At 42.9% G+C, this 27489-nt stretch overlaps 1 long non-coding RNA gene across 2 annotated transcripts in view; it reads left to right on the top strand.

The window, feature by feature from the left end:
* Positions 1–1726: 1726 nt before the first annotated feature.
* The window catches only part of LOC141096318 (uncharacterized), a 79550-nt gene continuing 53787 nt past the window's right edge, over positions 1727–27489 (top strand). For both annotated transcript variants that reach the window (XR_012233654.1, XR_012233653.1), the window contains exons 1-2: positions 1727–1851; positions 12812–12886. This is a non-coding gene — a long non-coding RNA (uncharacterized lncRNA). The remainder of the gene's footprint in view (positions 1852–12811; positions 12887–27489) is intronic.

Here is a 27489-nt window from a genome sequence, read left to right as displayed (position 1 = left end):
GCGGAGCAGTGGGTAAACAGCAATGCAGGAATGTCAGGAAGCCTTAGAAGGCAGCCCAACAACCAACACCACTGATACACCACTATATAGCCTCCCCTTGCACTGCACACACAGTGACTGGTGTGTTGTGCAGGCCAAATCGCTAGCAGCAGAAGCAGTTTTTTTGTCTTCTTCCCTGCCTAACGCTCTCCCTACAGAATCAGCAGCAACCTCTCCCTATACTAAGATCGGCAGAAGTAAGATGGCGGTCGGCGTGCACGCCCTTTTATACCCCCTGTGACGCCCACCAAAGCAAGCCAATCACTTGCATGCCCTTCTGAAAGATGGTGGTGACCCGTGCCTATGTCATCACGTTGCCCACAGTGTCCGTGGATCCTGATTGGCTGAAAAAGAGCGCAAAACAAACTTTTGAAACGCGACTTTGGCACGCAAGTCGCCGACCTCGTGGCCGACCTCATCCTAGGGTCGGGTTTCGTTTCATGAAACCCGACTTTGCCAAAAGTCGGCGACTTTTGAAATTGTTTGACCCGTTTCGCTCAACTCTAGTCACAGACGCTCTCCCAGTATGTATTTGACAGTAATCCAACCAGCAGATATATGGTACTGTATCAGAAGTGTACAGATGTATTCGTTTTTGGGGAAAATGTTAATCACAGTATATTTGTTTCCGGAGTCACACACAGACGCTCCCCCAGTATGTATTTGACCGTAATCCAACCAGCAGATATACGGTACTGTTTCAGAAGCGGACAGCTCTATACGGTGTATGTATGGAAAAATGAAAATCTACGTCTATTTTTTCCATAGTCACACACACACGCTGTCTCAGTATGGATTTTACCGCAATCTAAACAGATATACGGTACTGTATCAGAAGCGGACAGCTCTATATGGTGTATGTATGGAAAAATGAAAATCTCCGTCTATTATTTCACGGAGTCACACACAGATAGCATGTATTTGTCCGTGATACCAGCCGGTTCATGGTAGTGTGTGAGGAGCGTACAGCTCTATACAGTGTATGTATGGAAAAACGAAAATCTACGTCTATTTTTTTCCGTAGTCACACACAGACGCTGTCTCAGTATGCATTTTACCGTAATCTAAACAGCAGATATACGTTACTGTATCAGAAGTGGACAGCTCTATACGGTGTATGTATGGAAAAATGGAAATGTCCGTATATGTATTTACGGACTCACACACACACACGCTGTCTGTATAGATTTGACCATGATCCGAACAGCAGATATACGATACTGTCTGAGAAGCGGACTGCTCTATATGGTGTATGGAAAAATGGAAATGTCTGTATATGTATTTCCGGAGTCTCACACACACTGGCTCTGTATATATTTGACCGTAATCCAAACAGCAGATATACAATACTGTTTGAGAAGTGGACAGCTCTATACGGTGTATGCAGGGGAGGACCTACTGTCCGTGCAGCCCATTCATTGAACGGGGCCCCGGGGGAGAGGGGGCCCCTCCAGCCTCCAGCACCGCATGGCTAATTCATGGCTATTTTTCCCCACATTGCACTGAGCCAATACGCCACTCCCCCATCCACTGACGCCATGCTCGCAGTTCCATATAGATGCACCACAGCCTGCAATGATATGGCTGGGCTGTGTGTGTTCTGTGCGCAGAGGACCTGTGAGAGGGGAGGAGTCAGGGGTCACATGATCAGGGGCCTCCATGTCTGTGAGGCTCGGCTGTGTGTTCTGTGCGCACAGGACCTGTGAGAGGGGAGGAGTCGGGTCACATGATCAGGGGCCATGTCAGCCTCTGTGTCTATCTGCACTCTGCAGGACCCTGCTGTGCTGGTTGTCATGGTACTGGCTGGATGAGGTAAAGTTTCTGTGGGGTCAGGAGGGTTTTACAGTGTGGATGTAGCAAAGCCGTGTGTGTACGAGGTTAATGGATCGGAGCCGTCTGTGTACGAGGTGTACAGATTGGAGCTGTGTGTGTACGAGGCATACGTAGCAGAGCCACGTGTGTATGAGGTGTAAGGAGCGGAGCCCCATGTGTATGAGGTGTACAGAGCGGAGCCACGTGTGCTCGTGTGTATGAGGTGTATGGAGCGGTATCGCGTGTGTACGAGGTGTACGGAGTGGAGCCGCATGTGTACGAGGTGTACAGAGCGGAGCAGCGCATGTATGGGGCGTACGGAGCAGAGTCGCATGTGTACGCAGCAGAGACGCACGTGTACGAGGTGTTTGGAGCGGAGCTGCATGTGTACGAGGTGTGCGGAGCGGAGTCGTGTTTGTACTTGGTGTACGGAGCGGAGCCCCCTGTGTATGTGGAGCCGTGTGTGTACGGAGTGGAGCCTTATGTGTACTGGATGTACAGAGCGAAGCCAAGTGTGTACAAGGCATACAAAGTGGGCTTTTCCCACGGACACAGGAGTACGCGGCAGAGCCCCGAGGAGCACTTTAAAACTCGCACATGACGTTCCACCGGAAGTGATGTGCTAGAAGCTGACCGGAAATGAGGTAATTTTATGAGGAGATTGTGACGGAACCAGGAATGCTTCAAATCCATCACCATGTCCTCCTCCGACAGTGCGGACAGCAGGATCACCTTGGAATCAGGGATGCTGGCCATGTGAGCGGATCATGATATGTCCTGCATCGGGAGGCTCAGGTGGGCATTACAATGGGAGCCTGGCTGCTATAGTATCTTTATAGAATCTTTCTTTCTTTCTCTCTGTTTCTTTCTCATTCTCTGTTCTGTCTTTCCCTCTCTTTTTCTTTCTCTCTCTGTTCTTTCTTTCTCTCTCTAATCTTTCTTTTTTTTCTTTCTCTCTCTCTGTTCTTTCTTTCTCTCTCTGTTCTTTTTTCCCCTCTTTCTTTCTTTACTTCTTTCTTTCTCTATCTCTCTCTGTTCTTTCTTCCCCCTCTTTCTCTCTCTCTGTTCTTTCTTTCTTTCCCCTCTTTCTTTCTTTCTCTGTTCTTTCTTCCCCTCTTTCTTTCTTTCTTTCTTTCTTTCTCTCTATCGCTTTGTTCTTTCTTTCCCCTCTTTCTTTCTTTTTCTCTCTGTTCTTTCTTTTTTTTATCTTTCTTTCTTTTTCTTTCTCTCTCTATTATTTCTTTCATTCCCCTCTTTCTTTCTTTCACTCTCCCGCTGTTCTTTTTTCTGGCCCCTCTTTCTTTCTCTCTCTGTTCTTTCTTTCCCCTCTTTCTCTCTCTGTTCTTTCTTTCTCTCTCTGTGTTCTTTTTTCTGTCCCCACTTTCTCTCTGTGTTCTTTCTTTCTCTTTCTTTTTCTCTGTTATTTCTTTATTTCCCCTCTTTATTTTTCTCTGTTCTTTCTTTCTTTCCCCTTTCTTTCTCTCTCTCTGTTCTATCTTTTGCTCTCTGTTCTTTCTTTCCCCTCTTTCTTTCTCTCTCTCTGTTCTTTCTTTCCCCTTGTTCTGTCTGTTCTTTCTCTCTCTGTTCTTCTCTCTGTTCTTTCTCTCTGTTTTTTCTTTCTCTCTCTCTCTCCTTTCTTTTTCTTTCTTTCTTTCTTTCTTTTTCTTTCTCTATTTTCTTTTTTCTCTCTCTGTTTTCTTTCTTTCTTTTACTTAGTACCAGTCAGTGTGCCCACAGTACCAGCCACTGTGCCCATAATGCCAGCCACTATGCCCCTAATAGCAATCAGTGTGATCAGCAGTGCTAAATGGGTGCGACTGGGCGTGGGCATGGGTGTGACTAGTTGTGAAATGGGTGTGGTCAGGGCGTGGCCTAACACTTGCGGCACGGCCTTTGTCCCTCTTTCCCTCCTTCAAAAGTTGGGAGGCATGCTAATTATTTACATATTCAAATTTACCATGTGGAGCGCCATGGAGCCGAGGCACAATGAGGAGAGCAGCGCTGTGAGAGGCACACGGGAGCGGGTCCTGAGAGTGCGAGCGCTGGTGAAGAGGAGGCAGCCCTGAGGTGAGATCAGCATCAGTTCTGTGCTGTGCTGCCACTGTGGGGGAGGAGAGGAGGAGACAGACTGACTGTCACTCATTGTGAATGTGGTGCCGACTGGCTGGTGGCTGCAGCCGCAGCGCCAGCATCAGTGTGTGTCTGTGAAGTCACTGTGTTCCGTGCCCCATAACTAAATGCTGCAGCTCAGGAATGTGTGGACAGTGGATGGATCCTTTTGGTCTGGCCTGCCCTGCCTGCTCCAGGTAAGAGTACCAGAGCTGAGCAGGACTGAGGGACGTCGACTGAGGCAGGCATAATTTTGGGGGGCTCCTGGGGAGAACTGAAGCATGGCAGGCATGATTTTTGGGGGGCTCCTTGGGGAGAACTGAAGCATTGCCTGACTGCTCATGAATGGGGCCCCTAGCTTGGGGAGAAGGGAAGCATGGCCTGGTTGCTCATGAATGTGGGGGCCCCTGGCCTGGGGAGAACTTGTAGCATGGCCTGGTTGCTCATGAATGGGGGGCCCCTGGCCTGGGGAGAATCATGGCCTGACTGTTCATGAATGGGGGGCCTCTGGCCTGGGGAGAACTTGAAGCATGGCCTGGATGTTCATGAATGGGGGGCCCCTGGCCTGGGGAGAAGCATGGCCTGGCTGTTCATGAATGGGGGGGCCCCTGGCCTGGGGAGAACTTGAAGCATGGCCTGGCTGCTCATGAATGGGGGGCCCCTGGCCTGGGGAGTAGCATGGCCTGGCTTCTCATGAGTTGGGGGGCCCCTGGCCTGGGGAGAAGCATGGCTTTGGCTGCTCATGAATGGGGGGCCCCTTGGGAGAAGCATGGCTGCTCATGAATGGGGGGGCCCTGGGGGAGATACTTGGCTGCTCATGAATGGGGCGGCTCATGGGGGGAGAAGAAACATGAATCGGGCGGCCCACATAGGGGGAGAAGCAGCATAAACTGGGGGGTCCACATGGGGAGAAGCAGCATAAACTGGGGGGGCACATAGGGCGAGAAGCACTATGCCAAAAGTGGACCGCATATGGGGGAGAGCATTATGAAACAGGGAAACGGGGGTGCTTATATATATTACCTGGAGGCTGTGTTGGGCTATGTATGTTATTTAGAGGCTATGCTGGGCTGTATATATTACCTGGAGGCTGTGGTGGGCTGTATATATTACCTGAAGGCTGTGCTGGGCTGTATATATTAACTGGAGGCTGTGCTGGGCTGTATATATTACCTGGAGTGGAGGAGTAGAGGCTATGCTGGGCTGTATATATCACCTGGAGGCTGTGGTGGGCTGTATATATTACCTGAAGGCTGTGCTGGGCTGTATATATTAACTGGAGGCTGTGATGGGCTGTATATATTACCTGGAGTCTGTGCTGGGCGCTGTATATATTACCTGAAGGCTGTTGCTAGACTGTATATATTAACTGGAGGCTATGCTGGGCTGTATATGTTATTTGGATGCTGTGCTGGGCTGTATATATTAACTGAAGGCTATGCTGGGCTGTATACAATATTTTATTTGGAGGCTGTGCTGGGCTGTATATATTAACAACTAGAGGCAATGTTGGGCTAGTGGGCTATATATGTTATTTGGAAGCTGTGCTGGCCTGTATATATAATTTGGAGGCTGCAACTTGCAAATAATAAATACAGCCCAGCAGCACCCTACAGATATATCCAGCCCTGCATAGCCTCAATATTAGATAACAACAAATACCAAATAACTTTGTTGCCCTATGAAGGGTGGGGGGGCCCAAAAATTTCTTGCACATGAGCCCACTACAGTCTGTGTCCGCCCCTGGGTGTATGTATGGAAAATTTTAAATCTCCGTCTATTTTTTTCCAGACTCACACACACACGCTGTCTCTGTATGGATTGGACTGTAATCCAAACAGCAGATATACGATACTGTTTGAGAGGCGGACAGCTCTATACAGTGTATGGAAAAATGGAAATGTCCGTAAATGTATTTCCAGAGTCTCACACACACACACGCTGTCTCTGTATAGATTTGACCGTGATCCAAACAGCAGACATACGATACTGTTTGAGAGGCGGACAGCTCTATACGGTGTATGGAAAAATGGAAATGTCTGTAAATGTATTTCCAGAGTCTCACACACACACGCTGTCTCTGTATAGATTTGACCGTAATCCAAACAGCAGATATACGATACTGTTTGAGAAGCGGACAGCTCTATACGGTGTATGGAAAAATGGAAATGTCCGTATATGTATTTCCGGAGTCTCACACACACACGTTGTCTGTGTATAGATTTGACCGTGATCCAAACAGCAGATATACGATACTGTTTGAGAAGCAGACAGCTCTATACGGTGCATGCATGTAAAATTTTAAATCTACATCTATTTTTTTCCGGAGTCACACACGCTGTCTCTGTATAGATTTGACCATGATCCAAACAGCAGATATATGATACTGTTTGAGAAGCGCGGACAGCTCTATGCGGTGTATGGAAAAATGGAAATGTCCGTATATGTATTTCCGGAGTCTCACACACACGCTGTCTCTGTATAGATTTGACCGGAATCCAAACAGCAGATATACAATACTGTTTGAGAAACGGACAGGTCTATACAGTGTATGGAAAAATGGAAATGTCCGTATATGTATTTCCAGAGTCTCACACACACACGCTGTCTCTGTATAGATTTGACCGTGATCCAAACAGCAGATATACGATACTGTTTGAGAAGCGGACAGCTCTATACCGTGTATGGAAAAATAGAAATGTCCGTATATGTATTTACGGAGTCTCACACACACACACGCTGTTTCTGTATAGATTTGACCATCATCCAAACAGCAGATATACGATACTGTTTGAGAAGCGGACAGCTCTATACCGTGTATGAAAAATAGAAATGTCCGTATATGTATTTACAGAGTCTCACACACACACACACGCTGTTTCTGTATAGATTTGACCATCATCCAAACAGCAGATATACGATACTGTTTGAGAAGCGGACAGCTCTATATGGTGTATGTATGGAAAATGTAAATCTCCATCTTTTTTCCGGAGTCACACACAGATAGCATGTATTTGTCCGTGATACCAGCCGGTACACAGTAGTGTGTGAGGAGCGTACACCTCTATACGGTGTGTGAAAAAATGAACACTCGGTAACTGTGCAGAAAAAAAGAATAAAAGTAGGAGTGCTTTGAAAAAAGCAGTCTGCACAGCAGTGTGCACACAGCAATGCAGCTATCAGGTAGCCTAATAAGGCAGCCTAATGACCACCAGCGCTGCTGTACACAAAAAATCCTCCCCTTTCACTGCACACTAACTGTACAGTGAAAATCGCTATAAGCAGAAGCACAGATTTTTTTTTCTTTCCTGCCTAACACTCTCCCTATTGAGAAACAGCAGAAGTAAAATGGAGGCCGGCGGTCAGGGCTTTTATAGCCACTGTGACTGCACACAAAGCAAGCTAATCACTTGAATGTCCTTCTCTAAGATGGTGGTGGCCACTGCCCAGGTCATCTCATTGCCCACAGTGTGTGTCCTCGATCATTGGCTAAGAGAAGGTGCTGGAAGCATTATGGGAAACGTGACTTTGGCGCTCTGGTCGGTGACCGCATGGCCGACCTCACACTATGTTCGGGTTTCGATCGGCGAAACCCGACTTTAGCGAAAGTCGTCGACTTTTGAATTTGACTGACCCGTTTCGCTCAACTCTAATAAATATTCAAAACCTACGGTAATTTACTTTAAGTCTGAAGCATAAGTTAGAGATTTGATTGTGGACATAACTATTGATTATGCAATAAAGCTAAGTGAAATTTATCTATTCTGTTCTACCTCTAGTCAAACTTTTAACAAAAAGGCATTAATTAATCATTTCTGTAAAAAGCAAAATAACCTATTAATACCGTGTGTTTTTGGAGTGTGTGGTAGGAGATATCTTCTACAAAAGTGTACATTGGGTGTCACACCACCAATGTCCACTGCTGAATTAGTAAGAATATTCAAAGGGAGACAGCCATCTTACAGTAATTGCATGCCAGCTTTCAATATAAGTGGATTCTAAAAAAGCACATGAAGACAACATATGGTTTTCCATTTGAAGCTTAAATGATTAACTGACTTGGCTTTCTTTCCAACTTTTATGAATATTATCGGCGAAGCTGTCATCCATTTTATATATGGCTGCAATAGTGTTTCAGATTCCCAGAGCTAGGATGGGGCAATACCAACTTTAATCTGGCCATGCCATAGATGTGCATAAATTTGACTTAAAACTACATTACATTTTCACACAAGTTCTAAAGTCTGTGAGTGAATTATGTGAATATTTTCAGAAGGATTAACAGATAATTTGAAGGTGTCTTCTGGTGTTTTAAAACAATTTGATGTCAATCAGGTGTGAGTGGGCTCCATATTTTTTTTTAAGAACAGAAATCTATCAAAATCAGATGTTTGTGGAAGTGTATCATGGCACATAAAAGGAGATTTCTGATAACCTGAAAATAAGATTTGATTAACTTAATTAGAAAAAAAAGGGGACAAATCCATTTATAAAGGGTTTTGAGTCCCTAAAACCACAGTCAGATAGATTATGTACTAATAGAGAAAATTCAAGATCATTATTATGTCTGTGAGGTCACTAAGGACCTGAAGATAACCTCTAAGCAACTAATATTTATAAGCATCAGGAGGACACTGAATAACAATGGGCAGCATATCGGGATTACAAGGAGAAAGCCAGTGATTTCCAAACAGAACATTACTGACTATCTGCAGTTTGCTAAAGATCACCTGGAAAAAAGCTGAAGGCCATTGAAGCAATTTTGTGTGGAGGGATTAGACTTAAATAGAACTTTTTGGTTTAAATGAGAAGCATTAAGTTTACAGAAAGAAAACAAAAAACCCTTCATTGCAGCATAAAAACCTCAAACTGTCTGTAAAAAATGGGGTTGATAGTATCATATTTGTACTTGTTTTGCTGTGTATAGGTCAGTATTGCTTGGCATCCTTGATAGAGCAAGTAATTTTTAATTAAACCAGCAAATTACAAATTAAAATGTCAGGACATATGTCCTTGAGATGGAGCTAAAGAAAAAGTGGGTCATGCAACAAGACAATGACCTAAAGCACACAAGTCATTCTACAAAAGAATAGTTAAAGAGGAACAAAGTTAAAGTTTTGGAATGGCCGGTTAAAGTCTTTAGCTTAGTCCTATAGTAATGAAGTGGAAGGACTTGAAGACAGTGAGGCAAGGGAGAAAGTTTACCAACATAACAGAGTAGAAGATTTTCTGTAGGGAGGAATGGGCTAAAATTCCTCTAGCCAATGTGCAGAACTGATCAACTATTAACATTAGATGCAGGTATTTCTGCACGAGGTACTAAAAGCAAAGGTCCACATATTTTTGCCAATCACAGGCATATGACATTTTATTATTTTTATAATTTTAAAAAATTACAAAGTGTAATATTTATAACTCATTTAATTTGGCTGCCATTATCTATTTTGGGACATAAAAATGTATGCAGAAATATGGAAAATTCTGAAGGATTCAAAAATTTTCAAGTACCACTATATATCCTCTTCTCCCATATCATGTCACTTAATGTTCTTAGGCTGTGTGCCCACGTTGCGTTTTTGTAAGTGTTTACGCAGCATTTGTGCCAGATCAGACGCTGCAGAAACGCAGATGCTTCCAATTAATTTGCATGCATTTTTGGCTTTTTGTGCCAATGCATGCGTTTTTGTTTTCAAATAATTTTATTTTTTTTTAGAAATAAGCAGGGTAGGGAAAGGAAGGTAATAAGGGAGGGAAGGGAGTGGGGAATAAACAAACTTGTACAGGTACGGAAAAAAAATTTAAAAACTAGAGAACCCACAAATAGGCATAGAATAACATATATCGAATAACAACATAAAAGAAAAAAAAATCGACAATCCTTATTATGGGGTAACATTCTTGGATGGAGATACAGCATCCCAGTACTAAAGTGCCCAGGTTTAAACTTCAAAATATAGTGCCTCTTATTAAGTCTATTTGATATGAAATTTGTTGTTCCAGGTCTTCCATTTTTTTGAGTATTTGTGAATGTGTTTGTTGTTAATCGCAAATCTGCGTTCTAAATCACTATGTTGGCCTATCTTGTCAAGTATGTCTGAAAACTTGGGAACCTCTGCTTTCTTCCCCCTTTGTGCTAACATGGTCTTGGTCACTAAGGGGATGTGTATGATAATGTGTCTTACCGAATCATCAAATTGTTCCATGTCTAATGAAAGAAGTGCTCTTTCGGGTGTAATTGTGAAGTCCTTAGCAATGAGGTTAATGTGCTGTGTGACTTGAAGCCAGAGGTTTTTGATTTTTGAACAACCCCAGAAAATATGGTAGAGGTTCCCTTGGTGTCCACAATCTCTCCAGCACAAGGAAGATAGCTCTGTGTTAAAATGCGATAACCTCATCGGGGTATAGTACCACCTATTTAACAATTTGAAATAACTCTCATGAAGACCCATTGATATGTTGGAATTGTAAGTGTTTTTGATAGCATCGTTCCAGTTCTCGAGACGGATATCAGCACCAAAATCGGACTCCCATCTCTTCATGTATATGTTTTTGTGGCTCGTTAGGTCTTTGATGACAGATCTATACAAATTACGCAGACTCCAGAGGTTTTTATTTTTAAGGTTGCACAACAGTGAAGTTAGCATTTCATAATTCAAAGTCTTCCCTTTTATGAATTTCCAAATTCTGTCTTTCAACATGGTGTAAAAGACTAGATCAGATGACGGTAACTTATATTTAACCCTGATGTCACCGAATTTCAGGAACTCCAATCCACTAAAAACATCCCCCACCCTTTTAATTCCAGATTTCCCCAAACATCCGGTATCGGGAGATCATCCATCAGTGCCAATGAAGAAAGAGGCAACTTTAAGATTTGCTCTGCTTTTTGGATATTTTTAGTCGGCTTAATGAGATCCCTCCAGGCTGAGATTATCGGCCGGAATATAGGATGAGATGAGTTCGCACTGGGCTTTTGCAGAAGGAAGTTAAAGAAAAGCTTTTGCAATGAACCTCTATCACTAGCATCTCTCTCCAAGCCATACCAAGCTGGATGAATCATGTTTTCAGTAAACCAGTGCCAGCTCTGTTTAATGAGCGAGGCCTGATAATAAGCGTATATGTTGGGCAGTCCTGCGCCCCCATGTTTTTTATTTTTGTACATCAAGTTTGCAGATATTCTTGCTTTTTTACTTTTCCAAATAAATAGTCGGATGAGCTCTTGAGCTTTATCAATGGTTTGGCGCGGAAAGCTAACTGGTAAAGTCCTAAATATGTATAAAAGTTTGGGAAGGATAAAAGTTTTGACTGCCAGAATCTTCCCAAAGATGGAGGTCTCTAGCTGAGCCAAAAAGGATAGATCGCCTGTAATAGTCTTTATAATGCTGTCTAAATTGGCCCTAACTGTGGCTTGGATTGATCCAGCTATTCTAATCCCTAGATAGACAATCTCTTTCTCCTCCCAAATGAACTGGGTTTGGGCCTTTATTTTGTTAATTTCAGATTGTTTCATGTTTAGAGTTATAAATTTTGATTTGTTTGGGTTTATCTTAAAATAAGATGCTCTAGAGAATTTTTCTAGTTCAACTGAAAGGGCTTTAATGGAGTTTGCAGGATCCAGTAGCGTGAGGAATAGATCATCTGCGAATAATCCAATTTTAAAATTTTGTGATGGCAGTTCAAAGCCTTTAATATCATTGTTTATTCTTATTTTTTCGGCTAGGGGCTCTATGGCAAGCACAAATAGAAGGGGGGACAGGGGCCACCCCTGTCTCGTGCCATTGGTAATGTCGAACGGGTCGGAGAGGAAGTTGTTTGCATAAATCCTGGCACTAGGACCCGAGTACAAGGCGAAGACTGTTGATAGCAACTTCTCGTCAAAGCCAAATCTAGCGAGAGTTGCTTTTAAGTAAAGCCAGTTTAGCCTATCAAACGCCTTCTCGGCGTCCAGTGCCAGAAAAGCAGTTTGGGTTCTTAGGTTGTTTGCTAAATTTATCAGATTCAACACCCATCTAGTTCCATCTGAGGCCTGGCGGCCCTCTGTAAAGCCTATTTGATCATCCGCCAACAGACGTGGAAGGATGTTTTTTAATCGGTTTGCAATGATCTTTGAGTAGATTTTAATATCGCTATTTATGAGCGAGATTGGCCTATAGTTCTGTATCCTCTCGGGGTCCCCCCCCTCCTTTGGAATCATGATAATTGTTGCCTCTAACATCTCCTTTGGGAAGGAACCCCGAGAGGACGCCAGATCAAAGACGGAAGCCAGCTGCGGAGCCAGAACTTTTGAAAAGGATTTATAGTAGTCTCCAGAGAAGCCATCCGGACCTGGTGATTTTTGGGACTGCAGTTTCTTGATAACGTCAACAATTTCTCTCTCTGTAAAGGGGCTATTGACATAATTCAAGTCTAGCTCATCGACTCTTGGTAGATCGATACTCTGTAGAAAAGAATCTACAAAATTCGAGTTAACCACCGGTGTTTGGGGGTCATCTTTCAGGTTATAGAGATTTTTAAAGAATTCTGCAAATGAGTTGACAATGTCCCTTGGGTGAGTTTTGGGGTCACCCGAGGGAGATACTATCTTATTTATTCTCCTTTTAATTCTTTCTCTTTAATTTCCTCATCATAAACCTGGTAGGCTTGTTAAGAGACGCATACGATTTGTACCTAGATGCTTTGATGACTGCATCATATTCCTGGTAGATTTCAGATCTCAAACTCTGTCTAAGTCTCAAAATCTCAGCCTGGGCGGTCTGGGAAGGAACTTTTAAGTTTGTTTGTTTTTTCTCTAGATCATTAATTTGGGCCTGTAGGTTTGTAATATTTTCCCTGTTTCTCTTCTTATGTTTAGAAAGAATTTGCATAAGACACCCCCTCAGAACCGCTTTATGGGCGTTCCAGACCGTGAACTGATCTACTTCACCAGGTACGTTTTCCTTGAAGTAGTTTAAGAGAGCATTTTCTATCTCTTGTTTGTACTCTGGTATATATAGCAAAGCTGAGTTAAGCTTCCAGCGGAATGGTTTGTCAGGGGGAGGACCCACAAGGAAGTCAATGAGAACAGGGGTATGATCCGAAATGGACTTCTGCATGAAGCGAATGTCCTTAATTTTGGACAGATTGAATATGTTAGTAAGTAGAAGATCTATCCTGGAAGCCGTCTTATGTACATCTGAAAAGTGGGAATACTCACGTGACGATGTATTCAAGCAGCGGAAAGCATCATAAAGCTCATTTTGAATTAACCAGTTTTTTAAAGCTGGGACCTTGTGGCGAACTAAATCAATGCTGCTCTCTGGGACAATATTAAAGTCGCCCAATAAGATGAGTTCGCCTGTTTTAACTTTGTCGATTTTTTTGATAAGCTTGTTCAAGAAACGAATGTGTCCCTTGTTGGGTGCGTATACATTCACTATTGATGCATGCATTTTTAACCGCTCAGGAATCGCTCAGCGGCTAAAAACGCAGCATGCTCATTAATCTCCGCATAGCTGAGCGTTTTTAGCATTCCCCCAATGTTCCCAGAAAACGAGTGTCAAAAAATGCACAAGAATCGTGCAGAGAAAGACGCACGTTTTCTGGGAAAGGGGATGCGATTCCTGAGCGTTTAAAAACGCTAGCGTGGGCACATAGCCTTACAAAGTTAGACCTCATTGTTTCAGGAGTAGTGGTGGCATCTGAAAGCACTATCTACACAGTTTATTGATAAGACTTTGTCATCTAAATTCCATTAAAAATGACTGTCTAATCATGTGGAAAAAGCACTGTATATAGTTATATCATGCCTGCTCATTTAGTCACAGGGGTGTGTTTTATTTGGTTCAGTCAGGGATGCCGTTGCCGATGCAATTGAATGATTGAGGATTGCACCGACGCAAATCATTACAGCCGCAAATCAAGCAACTGCAGAGACTTGAACATAATATACAAGGACACCCAAGATGCTCAGATAACATTTGAGCATGCTCGGATATGAATGTCATATCCAATCACGCTTGTCAGGAAATATGTCTTATTGTCCAATCACACATTTAGGTCTCTGCTAAGTATACTTCTAGAATGTTCCATGGCTTTACTGACACACACACACAAAGCTCTGTGCCGACACACGCTGCAGGCTTTGACCCCCCTCACATCCTTCCCCTCCCTGTTTGGACTTAAATGAATGCCAATTTCATGCTTGGAGAAAGGATAGTCTTGCCGGCATCCTACAAGCCTCACAGCCCGAGATATGGAATTAATAAGGTGTTAGTAAAGTTTTCAGTTCTGGTGAAAAGGGGAATGCATTACATAGCTCCGCCCACTCAAGTAAATTCACTAGCAGATGGTATATGATCAGAAAACCTCAGTCCGAGGTTGTCTTTCGCCCGGGGAGTTAGTTACCAGAGGCTGTGCAGTCTGACCCCATGCATTGGGATATCTCCCCTCCCCCACACCACATGGCTTACCATGAACTGAAATAACTGTTTATTTTCACCTTTAATCCCCTTTTATTTGTAATTGTCTGTACATAATGTAATTTGTCGCATTTTGTAACATCTTTTTATGCTTTTGTAAACACTGCCTATTCTTTTGGAGTAATAATATAAAAATTTACTAGCTTAGTTTTCCCTGCTCTAACACGTATCCATATGACCTCCATGCTAAATTAGGCCAACGCTACTGATCAGGTGGCTCCTGACCTGATATTAATTAGAACCAGGAGCTGGTGGCGGCGTAGTGTCTTCTTGGGTATTTGGGAGACTCTTGCAGTGACGGATGAAGGTTTTATAAAGTGTATTTCCCTGCCGAGAGTGGGAATAATTTTATCTCCCTCACTGCAGCATGCCCAATAGCCAGTACACAACCGGGAGGCCCATCTGGCAACTACTTATCCTAGGTGCAGTTCCCTGACTGACCTGAGGGTAAGGGGGGCAACAGAGAGCTGCAAGTTTTGAACCAGAACTGGAAAGCAGGATAAACAAATAGATCCCCCTGTAATTCATTACATATTGGTGGCAGCAGTGGGATGTACAGAAATCCCTGCTGAAGAAGAACAGGAGGCAACCAAACACCCCCCAGTTTGTGACAACGTTATTTCCCATCACTACTCTGAACCTGTCTCTATGGGAGTACTGTGCCACAAAGCATATGTTTATACTTTGCACCCATCTCTGTCAGAGTAAAGCCTCTGTATGCCCTAACTGTGTGCTCTAACTGCTTGGTGCAGAGTGCAATAACAACCTGGTGTAGAGTGTCATACCACCCTGATAGCTGTAGGAGAGTGCCTCTTTTAATATTTTTCCACTCAAATCCAATTCATAATTTTTTAAAATCATCCCAACATTTTTTCAGAGGCTAAGTCAAGTTCTTGATTTTTAGCCATCTTATTCTGTGTCCTGTTGCCTCATATGAGTATCATCTGCTGGAAATGAGTTATCTTTCTGGTCGCATACATTTGTTCCACAGTACACAACATGACAGCATCTTTCCATGCATTTATTGACAAATACAGGCTGTTTATGGTCATCTGTAGAGATGAGCGAATATGTTCGGAAAACGATCACCAAACATAAATTCGGCATGAATATGGTGCATTCAGACTCATCATCGGTAACGCAAGCATTTTTCTTAAAATTGGAAAAAGTCGGTAACTTTTGGTAAAAGATAGAATAAAAGCCAGCAATTCATGTGCCGCGTTCAGTAAATTCACAGCTTGACAGGTTACAATAGAAAGAATAGATATATACACATAGAATACACATATATATAGATTTCAGTGAAACACACACATATATATGTATATACTGTATATTATATAGATAGAAGAAAAGCCAGCAATTCAACAGCCGTGTAGTGTAAAATCACTGCAGGATCCATCAGGATAGGAGAAATGGATTACATACAGTAAATACATATAGAATAGAAAGATCTATAGATGTAAGTTACACATATATATACAGGGGTTGGACAAAATAATGGAAACACCTGGAAACATCAACCAAAGTTAGTTTAATATGGTGTAGGTCCACCTTTTGCGGCGATTACAGCCTCAATTCCGAGGTATGGATTCATACAAGGTGTGAATTGTTTCCAAAGGAATTTTAGCTGTCACGGCCCCCATCGTGCCCCACTGTACTTACCTGCCCGCTCCCGCGCCGCAGCCTGTCTTCTCCCATCAGCCGTGGCGTCCTGTTACCAACCCTTGCGACATCCTTGCATGCTTTGCGCATGCGCCGTAGGCTGCGGCCACGTCCTTCCTTCTCTTCTTATGCTCCGGCAGTGCCCTGACCCGGAAGCATCGCCGGACCAATGGAGGCCGCTTCCAGGCTATTTCAGGCCGCCCTCCTGTAATGGAGGTGCCTGATCGTTGTGTTCTTTCCCGCACACTAGGCCCCTGTGCCCTTGCCCTGTGCACTGTGCCTGATTCTCACCTCTCCCTGTGCTTCCTATTACAGCCCTACTTGGGTCCTGCCCGTGCCTGATTCCTGTCGCCCTACTCCGGTCCTGCCCGTGCCTGAGTCCTGTCGTCATAATCCGGCCCTGCCTGATCATGCCTGATTCCTGCCGTCCTACTCCGGTCCTGCCTGCCCATGCCTGATTCCTGCCGTCCTACTCCGGTCCTGTGCCTTGCTTCGTCCTGCCTGCCAATGTCTGGTCCCTGTCGTCCTACTCCGGTCCTGTGTCCTTGCTCCATCCTGCCTGTCCTTCTCTGTCTCCTGCTGTCCTACTCCAGTCTCTCCACCCGAGCCCTACACCTTCTTCGTGCTCGTGGTACTAGGTACTCTGTTCTACTCCTGTCCATCCCGAGCCGCCCCTCTTGGTACCGGCTGCAGTGGCATTCGAACCCCTGGGCCTGCTCCTAACGGTCCCTGTATAGGGGTCGGCTCCACCTGGTTGCTCGCCCAGGGGCCCCTCGGTGCCGTGGTCCAGAGGGTCCACTCCTGGAGTTCTGCCTCGCCTAGCGAAACGCTAACAATACAATCAGACCATGAATTCCGCCGGTACTTCTGCCCTTGCACAAAAGGAGTTGCTCTTTTTGTGGGAGAACCAAGGGCGCATAATGTCCATAATGAAATCCATGGACTCCCGTCTGTCAGCTCTTCAGGCCGCCAATCCAGGAAATGCTGCTCAGCTGGCCAGTCTCCAACCGGAGCTGGGCCAGCACGTGACACCCAGTCCCATATCTTAACTTATATGGCCTCAGTAGACAATCGCTTGGTGGCTCTCCAGTCCACCGCCACAGCATCTGCTCCCGGTCCCGTTTCTTTTCTATCTCCTCGCCTCGCCAAACCACCCTGGTTCAGTGGCAACCCCAAACACTGCAGGGGGTTCTTAAACCAATGTAGCCTTCACTTTGAGCTGTTACCTCACCAGTATCCCTCCGATCGGGCCAAAGTGGCCTTTATTATGTCCCATCTGGAGGGGGAGGCCCTGTCTTGGCTAAACCCTCTCTGGGAGAGGGATGATCCCGTGGACTTGAACCTTCCGGTCTTTTTGGATATTTTCCAGAGGGTCTTTGATGAGCCAGGTCAGCTAGCCTTTCTTACTGAGTCCCTTTTCTACCTCCACTATGACGCCCTCACCGTTGGACAGTATGCTATCCGGTTCCGCACACTTTCCTCTGAATTAGGATGGAATAATGCGGCACTGGTGGGGGCATTCTGGCGTGGTCTCTCGGGCAGGATAAAAGATGAGTTGGCAGGTCGAGATATCCCCACCACTCTTGAGGACCTTATTTCCCTGGCTACCCGCATAGATCTCCGGCTTCAGGAGCGCACCCGGGAGTCAGCTAGAAACAGGAGATCAACTAGACCAGCTCTTTCCACCAACCGGTCCTCTAGTCCACGTCCAGCCGGGGTTCCCCACACTCCTCTGTCCAAACCGATGCAAGTTGACCATGTCAAGTTGGCCGAGGTCTGGCAGAGAGAGTGACTGGCACAAGGTCTTTGTCTCTATTGTGGTGAAGCCTCGCATTTCATCCGTTCCTGTCCTGAGAGACCAGGAAACTCTTCCGCCTAGGCCAAGTAAGAGAGGCCTCCCTAGGTGTCCATGATTCCTCTCAACCTCTTACAATGTCTGTTCTTTTGATTTCGGGGCAGAGGCATGGCTCCGAGGTGGCTTACGTGGTTTCGGGCTCAGCAGGTAACTTCATCCGGCGGGAAGAGGTGGAGAAGTACCAGATTCCCGTGGTCACTCTGAAGAATCCTCGGCTAATTGCGTCGGTAGACGGCCGACCGCTACAGGTACCCGTCACCATGGTTACCGAGGAGGTAGACTTGCAAGTCGGCGCCCTACACCGTGAAAGAATGGCCTTCTATGTGCTGCCTAGTCTTTCCCACGCGATCCTCCTGGGGCTTCCGTGGCTACGGACACATCAGCCAGTTCTCGACTGGTCATCTGGGGAGGTTCTTCGCTGGGGACACTCGTGCCATGATCGGTGCCTGAACCCTATTCATTCAGCTGCTTCTTCAAGTCCACCTTCTGACCTCTCAGCCTATAGGTCCTACGCAGACGTCTTTGATAAGAAGGAAGTGGAGATCCTTCCCCCGCACCGGCCTTTTGACTGTCCCATCGAGCTTGTCCCTGGTTCCACCCCTCCTCGGTATACCTTCTGTATATTTAAAGCTTCTGAGACCATGATGTGAGCATGGTCTAAGATGCTTTCCATAGCTTGATGAGCCAGGGGTCGCCATGACGACCCCGAGTCACCACTGCAACAATCGTGCCCCGCAATGACGTCGCTGGGAATGCCAATCTGAAGGCAGAGGAAGTTCCCGTTCCTCTGCCTCCCTCTTGAACGCTGCAATCACGCTAGATCCCAGTAATTAGGGGGTTAACAGCCAGGGGCAGTGCGGACGCCACTCATGGCTGTTAGTGCAGAAGCTCAGCCACTGGCAGCGCTGGGCTCCTGCGGGAGGTTGCTCATCATTACTCGTAACGATCGATACATAAGCTACTGCAATGCCCTGCATGCCCTGCACATGGGGTAAACAACTTAGTGAATCAGAAAAACTGTACTACATTTCTAATTGGAGGTATTTGCTAATATTATTATTACTAGCTTGGCCTGTGCAAAATTTTCGCACATTGGTCGTTGGGGGGGGGTGCAGGCAATTTCTGAAAAAGCAAGTTGGTGAAGTGTATTTGTATTTCATGAGATGATGAACACAGACAGGTATTTATCTATGTAGATTGGCAATACTGTACAATAAATTGGTTTGATAAGTAGAGGGCAAAAAATGTCTTCCGGATGAGGTGCCACCTGCAGGTCATTATGTCTTTCTGCAGGTTTATGAAAATTAATGTTTAAACTGATAAAATCGTAAATGTGTGGTTTGTTTGGCTCTTTTCTTGCTGAAGGGAGCAAGTTTACCTTTGAAATGGTGTTTCATTTGAGTGTGTGGGGCGAAGTAATCAGTGAAAATGCACTGAATGTTTACAAATGTTTTTGCATATGTGCCTCACCATTTGTGTGTGTAGGTCGAAGTAATCACAGAAAAAGCAGTGCATCTATACAAATGTGTCTGCATATGTGACTCACCTGCAGTGAAGTGTGCTACCTGCAGGTAATTTGACCTTTCAAATAGTGTATCATTTGTTTGTGTGGGTGGAGTATGAGCGGAGCAAGTGTGCAATTCAATAGGTAGTGCATGTTTACAAATGTGTTTGCATATGTGCCTCATCTGCAGTAAAGTGTACAATCCTCCAATTTGGCTAAAATAGGCTGGGCAACCAGTTCGGCAAGCTGGATAGCCTCCAAGGCAAATGTTTGGATTTGTTTGTGATGTCTGTAGGCAGCTTTGTGGTAGTGTGCTTTGGGGTACTGTAGTGCTACCTGCAGGTCATTTTTGCTTACTGCAGGTTTATGAAAATTAATGTTTAAAATGTATATTGTGATCAAATCGTGGATGTGTGGTTTGTTTGGCTATTTTCCTGCTGAAGGAGGCAAGTTTACCTTTCAAATGGTATCATTTGTGTATGTGGGTGCAGTATGAATGGAAATACAAAGTAATCACAGAATAACAGTGTTTAGAAATAATAGAATAGATTATTACTAAGATCTTGGAGTTCAGAATACTCTTTTAAATATAAAAATGTATTTAACTCACTACAAATAAGCAATAGGGCATAAAAAGTATTAAATTAATACATTTCAACTTACTTCTAGATGAGTCATTTTAACCACATCAGAAATAATTGATAATTATTTTTACCTTAATCAAACCTCCAGTCTTATCCCAGCAGAGCATAATTTGTATTGTGAATCCTACTTTTAAAACAAGAACATGGTTAAAGAGTGAAAATGTATACAGTATAATTTGATATACAGTAGTCCTGCTTATTGCTCTCCTTTGGTGTGAATGAAAATATTTTATATTTAGTTTAATAATTAAATATCTTATCATTTCAACTTCTTAAATAGCTTCACACATGGTCAAAATTGTTGGTACCCCTCGTTTAATGACAGAAAAACCCACAATGTTCACAGAAATAACTTGAATTTGACAAAAGTAAAAAAAAAAATCTATGAAAATGAACAAATGAAAGTCAGACATTACTTTTCAACCATGCTTCCACAGAATTTTTATAAAAATAAAACTCATGGACAGAAATGATATTACCTCTGAAAATTAAGTGACAAAAGGGACATGTTAAATCAAGGTGTGTCCACTAGTGTTGAGCATTCCGATACTGCAAATATCGGGTATCGGCCCATATTCGCTGTATCGGAATTCCGATACCGAGTACCGACATTTTTTCAATATCGGATATCGGAAGTTCCCATAATGCAATGAGCCACTGTTGTGGCTCTGATTGGCTGCCAAATTGACGTCATCATGATGCGCGGTCTGTGCGCATCATGATGCGCCGTCAGTTCGGGCCTTCCGGGGGGTCTGTGCCGACTGCTTGGGGGTCTGTACCGGCCTGCCCGGGGGTCTGTACCGGCCTGCCGGGGGACTGTACCGGCCTGCCGGGGGTCTGTGCCGGCCTGCCGGGGGTCTGTGTTGACTGCCCGGGGGTCTGTGCAGGCTGCGGGGGTCTGTGCAGGCATCGTCCGATGGAACTACAGGTCCCATTGGGCGATGCCTGCTACCATGACGGTGATTGACACATTAGTCAATGATGGGACAGTAGTAGTCCCATCATCCGGCTAATGTGTTGAATGTAAAAAAGAAAAAAATACATACTACATGCTACATACGTACTACATACATGCTACATACATGCAACATACATACTACTTACATGCTACATACATACTACATATATACTACATGCATGCAACATACATACATACAACATATATACAACATGCATACTACATATATACCACATGCATGCAACATGCATAATACATATATACCACATATATACTACATGTATGCAACATACATATATACTACATATATACTACATGCAACATGCATACTACATATATACTACATGCATGCAACATACATACATACTACATATATACCACATGCATGCAACATGCATACTACATATATACCACATATATACTACATGCATACTACATATATACCACATGCATGCAACATACATATATACAACATATATACTACATGCATGCACCATACATATATACAACATATATACTACATGCAACATACATACTACATATATACTACATGCATGGAACATACATATATATTACATATATACTACATGCAACATACACACTGCATATATACTACATGCATGCAACATACATACATACTACATACACACTACATGCATACTACATATATACCACATGCATGCAACATACATATATACTACATGCATGCAACATACATATATACCACATATATACTACATGCATGCAACATACATATATACTACATATATACTACATGCAACATGCATACTACATACATACTACATATATACCACATGCATGCAACATGCATACTACATATATACTACATATATACTACATGCATGCAACATACATATATACTACATACAATACATTCATACAATACATACATATAGACATACAGTACATATAACATAGAGTACATACTCACCATCACTTGTCACTTTGTTCCCCGAAGCAATTGTCATCTGTGGAATAAATATTAAAATAACAAACCACCAATATACTTACCCCTGATCCGAAGAAGTCCACGAGTGTCCCACGACGATTTTGCTTGGAGACCAGCAGCATCAGCTGATGCTACTGTTCTCTACGAGCTCCAGGAATCCAATGATGGGAGGTAGGTATCTTTTCGCACTGTATTCCTCCGCCACTGTAAAAAAAAGTCCCTAGTCTCACTTTATGGTATTGCTGTGTGAGAAATTTCCCACGCAGCTTTTGCCATAAAGTGAGACTAGGGACTTTTTTTTACAGTGGCGGAGGAATACAGTGTTGAAGGATACCTACCTCCTGTCATTGGATTCCTGGAGCCCGTAGAGAACGGTAGCATCAGCTGATGCTGCTGTTCTCCACGCAAGATCATCGTGGGACACTCGTGGACTTCTGCGGATCAGGGGTAAGTATATTGGTGGTTTATTATTTTAATATATATTCCACAGATGACAATGGCTTCAGGGAACAAAGTGACAAGTGATGGTGAGTATGTACTCTATGTTATATGTACTGTATGTCTATATGTATGTATTGTATGAATGTATTGTATGTAGTATATATGCATGTTGCATGCATGTAGTATATATGTAGCATATATGTAGTATGCATGTTGCATGCATGTGGTATATATGTAGTATGTATGTATGTTGCATGCATGTAGTATATATGTAGTATACATGTTGCATGCATGTGGTATATATGTATTATGTATGTATGTTGCATGCATGTAGTATATATGTAGTATATATGTAGTATGCATGTTGCATGCATGTGGTATATATGTAGTATACATGTTGCATGCATGTGGTATATATGTAGTATGTATGTATGTTGCATGCATGTAGTATATATGTAGTAAGCATGTTGCATGCATGTAGAATATATGTTGTATATATGTATGTTGCATGCATGTGGTATATATGTAGTATGCATGTAGTATATATGTGGTATATATGTAGTATGTATGTATGTTGCATGCGTGTAGTATATATGTAGTATGCATGTTGCATGCATGTAGTATATATATATAGTATATATGTAGTATGTATTATATATGTAGTATATATGTATGTTGCATGCATGTAGTATATATGTGGTATATATGTAGTATGCATGTTGCATGCATGTAGTATATATGCTGTATATATGTATGTTTCATGCATGTGGTATACAGTGGGGAAAAAAAGTATTTAGTCAGTCAGCAATAGTGCAAGTTCCACCACTTAAAAAGATGAGAGGCGTCTGTAATTTACATCATAGGTAGACCTCAACTATGGGAGACAAACTGAGAAAAAAAAATCCAGAAAATCACATTGTCTGTTTTTTTTCATTTTATTTGCATATTATGGTGGAAAATAAGTATTTGGTCAGAAACAAGCAATCAAGATTTCTGGCTCTCACAGACCTGTAACTTCTTCTTTAAGAGTCTCCTCTTTCCTCCACTCATTACCTGTAGTAATGGCACCTGTTTAAACTTGTTATCAGTATAAAAAGACACCTGTGCACACCCTCAAACAGTCTGACTCCAAACTCCACTATGGTGAAGACCAAATTGCTGTCAAAGGACACCAGAAACAAAATTGTAGCCCTGCACCAGGCTGGGAAGACTGAACCTGCAATAGCCAACCAGCTTGGAGTGAAGAAATCAACTGTGGGAGCAATAATTAGAAAATAGAAGACATACAAGACCACTGACAATCTCCTTCGATCTGGTGCTCCACGCAAAATCCCACCCCGTGGGGTCAGAATGATCACAAGAACGGTGAGGAAAAATCCCAGAACCACGTGGGGGGACCTAGTGAATGAACTGCAGAGTGCTGGGACCAATGTAACAAGGCCTACCATAAGTAACACACTACGCCACCATGGACTCAGATCCTGCAGTGCCAGACGTGTCCCACTGCTTAAGCCTGTACATGTCCGGGCCCGTCTGAAGTTTGCTAGAGAGCATTTTGATGATCCTGAGGAGTTTTGGGAGAATGTCCTATGGTCTGATGAAACCAAACTGGAACTGTTTGGTAGAAACACAACTTGTCGTGTTTGGAGGAAAAAGAATACTGAGTTGCATCCATCAAACACCATACCTACTGTAAAGCATGGTGGTGGAAACATCATGCTTTGGGGCTGTTTCTCTGCAAAGGGGCCAGGACGACTGATCCGGGTACATGAAAGAATGAATGGGGCCATGTATCGTGAGATTTTGAGTGCAAACCTCCTTCCATCAGCAAGGGCATTGAAGATGAAACGTGGCTGGGTCTTTCAACATGACAATGATCCAAAGCACACCACCAGGGCAACGAAGGAGTGGCTTCGTAAGAAGCATTTCAAGGTCCTGGAGTGGCCTAGCCAGTCACCAGATCTCAACCCTATAGAAAACCTTTGGAGGGAGTTGAAAGTCCGTGTTGCCAAGCGAAAAGCCAAAAACATCACTGCTCTAGAGGAGATCTGCATGGAGGAATGGGCCAACATACCAACAACAGTGTGTGGCAACCTTGTGAAGACTTACAGAAAACGTTTGACCTCTGTCATTGCCAACAAAGGATATATCACAAAGTATTGAGATGAAATTTTGTTTCTGACCAAATACTTATTTTCCACCATAATATGCAAATAAAATGAAAAAAAAACAGACAATGTGATTTTCTGGATTTTTTTTTCTCAGTTTGTCTCCCATAGTTGAGGTCTACCTATGATGTAAATTACAGACGCCTCTCATCTTTTTAAGTGGTGGAACTTGCACTATTGCTGACTGACTAAATACTTTTTTTCCCCACTGTATATGTAGTAAGCATGTAGTATATATGTAGTATATACGTATGCTGCATGCATATAGTATATATGTAGTATATATGTAGTATGTATGTTGCATGTAGTATATATGTTGTATGTATGTTGCATGCATGTAGTATATATGTTGTATATATGTATGTTGCATGCATGTGGTATATATGTAGTATGCATGTAGTATATATGTGGTATATATGTAGTATGCATGTTGCATGCATGTGGTATATATGTAGTACGCATGTAGTATATATGTAGTATATACGTATGTTGCATGCATATAGTATATATGTAGATATATGTAGTATGTATGTTGCATGTAGTATATATGTTGTATATATGTATGTTGCATGCATGTAGTATATATGTTGTATATATGTATGTTGCATGCATGTGGTATATATGTAGTATGCATGTAGTATATATGTGGTATATATGTAGTATGCATGTTGCATGCATGTGGTATATATGTAGTATGTATGTTGCATGCATGTAGTATATATGTGGTATATATGTAGTATGCATGTTGCATGCATGTAGTATATATGTTGTATGTATGTTGCATGCATGTAGTATATATGTGGTATATATGTAGTATGCATGTTGCATGCATGTAGTATATACTGTATGTATGTTGCATGCATGTGGTATATATGTAGTATGCATGTAGTATATATGTAGTATGTATGTAGTATGTATGTTGCATGCATGTAGTATATATGTAGTATGTATGCTGCATGTAGTATATATGTAGTATATATGTATGTTGCATGCATGTAGTATATATGTAGTATGCATGTTGCATGTAGTATATATGTAGTATATATGTATGTTGCATGCATGTAGTATATATGTGGTATATATGTAGTATGCATGTTGCATGCATGTAGTATATATGTTGTATGTATGTATGTTGCATGCATGTAGTATATATGTGGTATATATGTAGTATGCATGTTGCATGCATGTTGTATATATGTAGTATGTATGTTGCATGCATGTAGTATGCATGTTGCATGTAGTATATATGTTAGCATATATGTATGTTGCATGCATGTAGTATATATGTGGTATATATGTAGTATGCATGTTACATGCATGTAGTATATTTGTGGTATATATGTAGTATGCATGTAGTATATACAGTGGGGCAAAAAAGTATTTAGTCAGTCAGCAATAGTGCAAGTTCCACCACTTAAAAAGATGAGAGGTGTCTGTAATTTACATCATAGGTAGACCTCAACTATGGGAGACAAACTGAGAAAAAAAAATCCAGAAAATCACATTGTCTGTTTTTGTTTCATTTTATTTGCATATTATGGTGGAAAATAAGTATTTGGTCAGAAACAAGCAATCAAGATTTCTGGCTCTCACAGACCTGTAACTTCTTCTTTAAGAGTCTCCTCTTTCCTCCACTCATTACCTGTAGTAATGGCACCTGTTTAAACTTGTTATCAGTATAAAAAGACACCTGTGCGCACCCTCAAACAGTCTGACTCCAAACTCCACTATGGTGAAGACCAAAGAGCTGTCAAAGGACACCAGAAACAAAATTGTAGCCCTGCACCAGGCTGGGAAGACTGAATCTGCAATAGCCAACCAGCTTGGAGTGAAGAAATCAACTGTGGGAGCAATAATTAGAAAATGGAAGACATACAAGACCACTGATAATCTCCCTCGATCTGGTGCTCCATGCCAAATCCCACCCCGTGGGGTCAGAATGATCACAAGAACGGTGAGCAAAAATCCCAGAACCACGCGGGGGGACCTAGTGAATGAACTGCAGAGAGCTGGGACAAATGTAACAAGGCCTACCATAAGTAACACACTACGCCACCATGGACTCAGATCCTGCAGTGCCAGACGTGTCCCACTGCTTAAGCCTGTACATGTCCGGGCCCATCTGAAGTTTGCTAGAGAGCATTTGGATGATCCAGAGGAGTTTTGGGAGAATGTCCTATGGTCTGATGAAACCAAACTGGAACTGTTTGGTAGAAACACAACTTGTCGTGTTTGGAGGAAAAAGAATACTGAGTTGCATCCATCAAACACCATACCTACTGTAAAGCATGGTGGTGGAAACATCATGCTTTGGGGCTGTTTCTCTGCAAAGGGGCCAGGACGACTGATCCGGGTACATGAAAGAATGAATGGGGCCATGTATCGTGAGATTTTGAGTGCAAACCTCCTTCCATCAGCAAGGGCATTGAAGATGAAACGTGGCTGGGTCTTTCAACATGATAATGATCCAAAGCACACCGCCAGGGCAACGAAGGAGTGGCTTTGTAAGAAGCATTTCAAGGTCCTGGAGTGGCCTAGCCAGTCTCCAGATCTCAACCCTATAGAAAACCTTTGGAGGGAGTTGAAAGTCCGTGTTGCCAAGCGAAAAGCCAAAAACATCACTGCTCTAGAGGAGATCTGCATGGAGGAATGGGCCAACATACCAACAACAGTGTGTGGCAACCTTGTGAAGACTTACAGAAAACGTTTGACCTCTGTCATTGCCAACAAAGGATATATCACAAAGTATTGAGATGAAATTTTGTTTCTGACCAAATACTTATTTTCCACCATAATATGCAAATAAAATGAAACAAAAACAGACAATGTGATTTTCTGGATTTTTTTTTCTCAGTTTGTCTCCCATA

This window comes from Dendrobates tinctorius, unplaced genomic scaffold, assembly GCF_039654945.1.
Source record: "Dendrobates tinctorius isolate UK_male_01 unplaced genomic scaffold, ASM3965494v1 ptg000073l, whole genome shotgun sequence".
NCBI classification, from domain to species: Eukaryota; Metazoa; Chordata; class Amphibia; order Anura; family Dendrobatidae; genus Dendrobates; species Dendrobates tinctorius.
This window is presented reverse-complemented; position numbering and strand designations above follow the sequence as displayed.